Raw genomic sequence first — 7628 nt, forward strand, 5'->3', positions numbered from 1 at the left:
AAAGACATTTATAATGTTAGAAAATATTCTATTTTAAATAAATGCTGTGTCAGGGTTTACAGAGGAATCAGACAAGATGGTAAGTTTAACTCTTTTAATTGCAGAATGAACGGAGATGCAGAAAGATGGTGAGTAACAGCAACACAGAATTAACAGTGAATGCTTAGCTGATTGGTAAAGTCTTTCTCTTTCTCGTAGTATACCCAGGATGGAAGGTTGAAGTGGAAGGCGGACTGGCAACAGGATGAGGCGCACTGGCAGAAGGATGTGGAATAGCGACAGGTAAGTGAGTGGGGAGTCTGTGAGTCATGTAATGACGAACATCGACGAGACCAGACAAGGAGTGAAGGGAGAGTGCTGAATATAAAGGGTGGTTAAAGAGGGAGTGCAGGTGATGATGATTGGTGATTGCGTGAGTGAGTGCAGGTGTGCGCCACGGAGGATTCTGGGGAATGAAGTGCACACACAGATGAAGGCTGACGAACGTGACCGTGACATGCTGTTCTTTTGAACTTTCTATTCATTTTTTTTTATAATTTTGAAAATTTGTACACCACTGTTTTCAACATTGATAATAATAATGAATGTTTCTTGAGCATCAAATCATCATATTAGAATGATTTCTGAAGGATCATGTGACACTGAAGACTGGAGTAATGATGCTGAAAATTCAGCTTTGATCACAGGAATAAATTACAGTTTAAATATATATTAAAATGGAAAACAGTCATTTTAAATTGTCATAATATTTCACAATATTACTGTTTTTTTTATTGTTTTTTATCAAATAAATGCAGCCTTGGTGAGCAGAAGATACTTATTTTAAAAACATTAACAATCTTACTGACCCCAAACTTTTGAACGGTAGTTTGTATATATTACAAACAGACTTCCAGCATTTATTTTCTTTTATTCCATAGCTGGTGTGTGCAGTTTATTTAGCTTGCTTAAAATAATTTTCTCTTGTTTAGTAAATTTTTTTTGATTGCAGTCTTTTTCTGATTCCATTGTTTCCTTGGATTTGCATCTCAGTTCCATGCAATTTTAAGCTTTTCTTGGTTCATTCCATGTTTTACAGGCAACCTCTATCATGCTAATTCAGATTAGCACAATTGGTTTTAAATTAATCTGGTTTATTTTAGTTCAGGACTCCATAGTCCAGGTGTAACTAATCCGTACTTAATCTGTGTTACAGAAAGCCATTTTTTAAGACACGATTAACTATTCTTGATTAAGGCCTACTCCTGGCTTAATTTAAACCCTGTCCTGGAAACCGCCCCCATGTGTAAACCTCTCTCGCAGTCCTGCACAAGTAATATTATATTACTATGTAAAAGATGTTTTTAATTCAATTGAACACTAGTAGTGTCTATCATTAGAAGTGAACGTAGAGTCAAATTAACTAAAATTATAATGTTGGTGATTTAAGGCAGGACAAAAACTAAATGTAGTTAACCTGACAAAACTTTATCTAGCAGGAATGACTAAATTAATTTAAATTCATACAACAAAATTACAACAAATTATTTCAAACTAATTCGATTTTGTTGGAAAAATGTAATTCAATTTCGTGGAAAACCTTTCCTTAATTTAATTAAGTTCGTTCAACAGATTATTTTTTTGAGTGTGTATTTCTAGGGACATTTCTAGCATTGCATTGACTATGCTAATACAGAACACAGAATGATTAATAATACACTTGGTAATAAATCAGATACGACATTGTATCAACAAGACATTATACCCATGCAAAATTGAATCAGGAATATAAAGAGTCTGAATAAACAGAGAAATTAAAAGGATAAACAGAAGAAATTAAAAGGGTTTATAGAAAAGAACAAAAATCTGGATTCTTAACTTGGTTGTTTATTGACTGGTGATAAAAAGATAAGTATGCGAAGACGTACAGACAAGTGTTTTAATCATCAATAAAGATGTCATTGTTTTTGTTCTACCAAGTAAGATTTTGGACCTGATTTTGTGAGAGGTTGTCTGCTTGAAAAAAAAAAACATTCAAACTTAGCTGGTTTTGCAGTAAGTGATAAAACGCCTAGTTTTAAAACAATGGCAATTTAAATTTGAGTAAAGTAAAAATGTAATAGATTTCATCTTCCCGGAGCCTCAAGCTCTTCAATTAGGAAGACATTTGACTTCTTAAGAACATCATATAAAATATCTTTCCCTTTAGTGCCAGCAGATTTAATTGGGCCCATTAATAAATCTCTCATCTTCTTCTGTGGGGTTTTCTCAGCACGAATGGCACTGTAATCCTCGTCTGAGATGACTTTCTTCTGATGAAGTTCATCTAGGATGGGGTCCACAGTATGAACTCGTTTTATCAGCTCTGTCGAATTCCTATCGATGAAGTGTTCCTCTATGAAGGAGATGTAAACATGCATGTGGTCAGATTGTGAGGATACTGATGATGAGTTCATATTAATATTTTGTATGAAGTTATGAACAAGGTTTATTAGGTGATAAATAAACACCCTCATTGTCTTCACCAAAGAGTGAAGAGATTTAAAACCTATACCAACCTAGACTTACTCACCATTAGATGGATCCCTCGGGCCTGGTTGAGGAACAACTGGAGCTACTGAAAAACAAGAGGAGATAGGGTTAGTTCATCTAGGATGGGGTCCACATTATGAACTCGTTTTATCAGCTCTGTCGAATTCCTATTGATTAAGTGTTCATCTATGAAAGAGATGTAAATGTGCATGTGGTCAGATTGTGATGATGGAGTTCATATTAATATTTTTTATTAGGTCATGTATGAAGTTATGAACGCACTTAGGTTTATTAGGTTATAAATAAACACCCTCATTGTCTTCACCAAAGAGTGAAGAGATTTAAAACTTACCTTACCAACCTAGACTTACTCACCATCAGATGGAGCCCTCGGGCCTGGTTGAGGAACAGCTGGATCTGCTGAAAAACAAGAGGAAGTTAATGATTCTCCTACCTATGCAAACCCCCAGGTTCCACATTCAAACCTCAGTTTGCACAATAAACTATGGATTGGGATATTAATGAAGAATTAAGCTGTAATTATTATGACCGATTATACAGCCTAACTGGCCTTTCCTAGTCCTTAAGATTAGGCTATTCTCCTCTTCAAAACATTGCAATCAAGTGTTTAATGGGGGATCAGAGATTTGGTTAAATCAGAGATTTGGTTAAGAGAATAGGACAACAAATAGGACAACAATCAATGGCGAGTTAATCAAGTTTCAAGTTTGTATTTATTTATATAGCACATTTAAAAACAGCAAACAGGGCTGACCAAAGTGCTGAACAATACACAAGATACAAAACAAGGACATAACCACATATTCATGACAAAAGCTCACAATGTATTAAAAGCTAAAGAAAAAAGTAGGTTTTAAGAGAGGATTTAAAAACAGTTAGAGATTGAGCCGCTCTGGTGTAAAATGGAAGGCTGTTCCACAGCCTAGGGCCAGCAATCGCAAAGGCTCTGTCTCCTCTATTCTTTAATCGTGATCTGGGGACAGACAAAAGTTTCTGATCACCAGACCTCAGGTTTCGTGTGGGATTATGTGGACAGAGAAGCTCGGACAAATAGCTCGGTGCCAGATTATTTACGGATTTAAAAACAATTTTAAATTCAATTCTAAAATGCACTGGTAGCCAATGCAGCGATTTTAAAATAGGTGAAACATGATCAAATTTGCGTTTTCTTTTGAGGAACTTTGCAGCAGCATTCTGTACTAATTGGAGACGAGCAACAGAGTGTTTGGGCATGCCATAGTAGAGGGAGTTGCAATAATCCAACCGCGATGTAATGAGCGCATGGACAGCAATCTCTAAGGTTTTCTCAGAAAGAGAGGATCTGATCTTAGAGAGAAGACGTAGCTGGAAAAAACAAGAACTAATCGCTGCATTCATTTGTTTTTCAAATTTGAAGTTCTGATCCCAGAAAACACCTACGTTTTTAATGCAAGATGAAGTTGGAAAGAGGTGATCCAGATCAATGTTACTGCTATTAAAGTTGAAAAACCACATTTTTACTTCTTCTAGGCATGCAAAAAGAGATTTCAGAGCAGTATCTTTGTTGCGTTTCAGAGGCAAATAAATTTGTATATCATCTGCATAGCAGTGAAATGATACACCATGCTTTCTGAAAATGGAGCCCAGAGGAAGTAAATACAGGGAAAAAAGAATGGGTGCGAGAATAGACCCCTGCGGCACTCCACAGGAGAGTTGAGCAGGCGAGGAAGAGAAATTACCAAGTTTAACAGAGAAACTTCTATTTGTTAGATATGATTTAAACCAACTGAGGACAGTTCCCTGGATGCCCACAAAATATTCTAGTCGGGATAAAAGAGTTTTATGATCAACTGTATCAAAAGCCGAGGTTAAGTCTAACAGTATTAGGATCACCGAGTCACCAGCGTCAGTCGGTAATAATATATCATTAGATACCCTTAATAAAGCAGACTCGGTGCTGTGCAGAGGCTTAAAACCAGACTGGAAAGTTTCAAGAATTTGATTTGAGCTAAGAAAAGACTGGAGTTGATTAAGAACCGTTTTCTCCAAAGCTTTTGTAATAAAAGGTGGTGTCGAGATAGGTAGAAAATTATTAAAATCCCTATCATCAAGTGAAGGTTTCTTGAGAAGAGTAACAGTAGCTTGTTTTAGGCTATCAGGGATAGTCCCTGTGCTCAAGCATTTATTCAGAAAAGACACCAAACTTGTTCCAACTGAATAAAAAATTTGTTTCAAAATACGGGGAGAAAGAACATCAAGAGAGCAGAAGGAAGGTTTCAAGTGATCAACAATTTCTCTGAGAGACAGAAGAGAAACTGGGTCAAAGACGCTCCATATGGCTGAAGAACAACCCAGTTCAGGTGAGACAATAGCAGAAGGTTGTAACTGAGATCTTAGAGAGGTGATCTTCTCACAGAAAAACCTTGAGAAACCTTCACATAACGATACTGAGGGATTTGAAATCACATTTACAGGAGGATTTAGAGCAGAATTTAACACAGAAAATAAGGCTTTTGAACTATGATGTTTTTTTAGAAAAATACTTAGACTTAGCAGATATCATGGCTTTCTGAAAAGCACTGAGGGAGTTTTTCAGCATTTCATAAGAAACTTGTAGCTTATCACTTTTCCATTTACGTTCTGCTCTTCTACATGCTCGCCTCAGAGAGCGGATGGTATCATTGAGCCATGGTTCAGTCTTAGGTTTTGGCTTCTTCGTTTTTAAAGGAGCAGTGGTATTTAAAATCTCGGAGCATACAGTATTAAACAGACTAAGATGTTCTTCAGCATCCAAGTCGGGTAAGGGTGACTCCAGGGACAGAGACAGACACACCTCATTAAAGGTGTTAGTGAATTCATCACGGAAACAGGGAGAAAAGGAACGAGTCCATTGTGCAGTAGGAATAATGTGCGATCTTGAAGGAGGAAAGGACATAGAAAACAGTACAGGTATATGATCAGAGATCAGAGTGTCAAAAACCTGAACATCAGTAAACACCATGTGAGAGTACCAGGTCCGCTGTATGACTTAGGTAAAGTTGGTTTTATATTCGATATTCGCACATTCGCGTTAAATAACTTTTTCAATTAAATAGTCAATAAAGCAATTTTTTTTTCAGATTCGAAGCAGCTACATGATATTGACAACAAAGATTGTGAACTACAACATTTTCTACAATCGATCAAAATGGGCAAGTATATTTTTAATGCATACATACTTTAGTTGAATATTCAATGTAGTGTGGTAACCAAGATAGGGGCCGTCTAAAAAGTTCATATTGTTTTTCATCGTGTGCAAACAGACAACTACATTTTAGCCAACTGCAGATGTACTGGCAAATATCTCTCACATTATGTGTTCTGATGCTAACCACACCCCCATAACTAATCCTAAACGTACCAATAGAGGGTAATAATTTGGCGGGGGTTGAAATTTGGCACAACACATGTTTTTCGCACGCTGGAAACGACGCTGTCCACGGTTCTGAATTTCATACATTATCCTGTATTCCAGAATCCACTTCTTCAGGACTTCATAACAAAATTTAACTTGAATCATTACAATAAGGGTGTTGCTTATTTATAACGTTGAAAATATGATTAATCTAAAGTATCTGAATATCTTTAATCAATGAAAGAAATGTGTTGTACTAGGAACAGCAGTTATAATACATACTTTTACCTAATACATTGATCAAAGTTAATTGAGTAGAGTGATCACTAGGAACATGCTATAACCTCTGGAACATGAAAAAAGGTGAAATTAGAATAATTTCTTCAGAATATGATTGTAGTATACTTACAGTAAGGTAGGTATTGGCAGTATTCAACATGTAGCAAGTCAGTCTGATCACTAGGAAATTAGGTACTACAACCATTGGAATATATATATAAAAACACTATAGGTGAATTACAGTTTATTACATAAACATATGTAATAAACACATGTAATAATGTTTATTACATAAATATATTTGATAATTGTACAGTAAGGGAGGTACTGTCAAAATTCCACCTGTAGTAAGTCAGTCTGGGCTGCGTTTCCCGAAACCTTCTTAACGCTACGTCGTTCTTAAGTTACACCTTAAGCTGTACCTTATCATTAATACGTGTTTCCCGAAACGTTCTTATTTAAGTATACCTTCTGTAAGTCATACTTTCGGAAGGTTGGTCTGGACCACTCTTAGCTTCACCTTATCACTGTTGCAGGGCTATATGAATATAATTCTGAAGTTTTAATACACCCAGACAGTGTTCAGTTAGGCTTATTCAAGTGTTTTCATGCAAAGAATAAATTTGTCATTACACTGATTGTTGTTAGAATTTTAATTATATTATTATATATAATGCAATTTTATAAATTTATTTTAATTAAAGAGCGCTTTTAAAGGCCAGTGAAAGCATAGGCTAGTTAAGTCCTATTCGGACGCTAATATTGTTTATCATGGGCTCGTATACGGTATTTTAAACATTCACAGGGTCGGTTATTTTAGTGCCGTCCGAATCCATAATAATGTCAGAGTTTTTTCTTACCCAACCCACGTAAAAATCCCTGGCCAAATTAGTACCTACTGTTTTTTGACAAACAGGTCGTGTGGTAATTTAATTGCCGTCTGAATCCACATCTCTGCGTTTTCAAGAAGAGACACACTTTTATTACTGAAATGCTTGAAAGTATTTACAAGAACAATATTTCATCGCAGCTCCACCTCAGCGAACAAAAATGGGAAAGAGAAGAAAGCATGTAAAAAAATTAAATGGTTATTATGGCAGCAATATATGATACAATTTTAAAATATGTAGGCAAGGCTATTATAGTTTGGATTATTTTTTTATAATATCCCATGAGTCCTAGTAAATGCAATTTCAACTATTTCTAAAGTGCTTTTTTTATAAAGAACACCACTTTCTCACATAAACAGCCCCTTGCACGAGAGAATAATTGATTCTCGAGCCATCGATATCAGCAGATTCAGCACCATCGCCACGGACAGCGCCCGGTAACGTCGCACGTAAGAAGGGATATCTTAAGCGGCTTCCTAAGGTATAGTTCGGGGAACACACCTAGAACTGGTATACCTTCAGTTAAGTTATACCTTAAGAGTCTTCGTAGCACG

General features: G+C 36.0%; 1 long non-coding RNA gene across 2 annotated transcripts; it reads right to left on the minus strand.

Annotated features, from left to right (window-relative positions):
* Window positions 1-1846: 1846 nt before the first annotated feature.
* Window positions 1847-3143, minus strand: LOC309474244. 2 transcript variants are annotated; one of them, XR_014197263.1, is made up of 3 exons: window positions 2887-3143; window positions 2552-2596; window positions 1847-2374 (listed from the first exon to the last, which is right to left on the minus strand). It is a non-coding gene; the product is annotated as an uncharacterized lncRNA (long non-coding RNA). The 2 variants fall into 2 exon arrangements; XR_014197264.1 differs by lacking the exon at window positions 2887-3143 and having other exon boundaries at window positions 1847-2372; window positions 2552-2781.
* Window positions 3144-7628: the final 4485 nt, after the last annotated feature.

The sequence above is a fragment of the Leuciscus leuciscus genome (assembly GCF_965113295.1).
Source record: "Leuciscus leuciscus genome assembly, chromosome: 14".
In the NCBI taxonomy this organism is placed as follows: domain Eukaryota; kingdom Metazoa; phylum Chordata; class Actinopteri; order Cypriniformes; family Leuciscidae; genus Leuciscus; species Leuciscus leuciscus.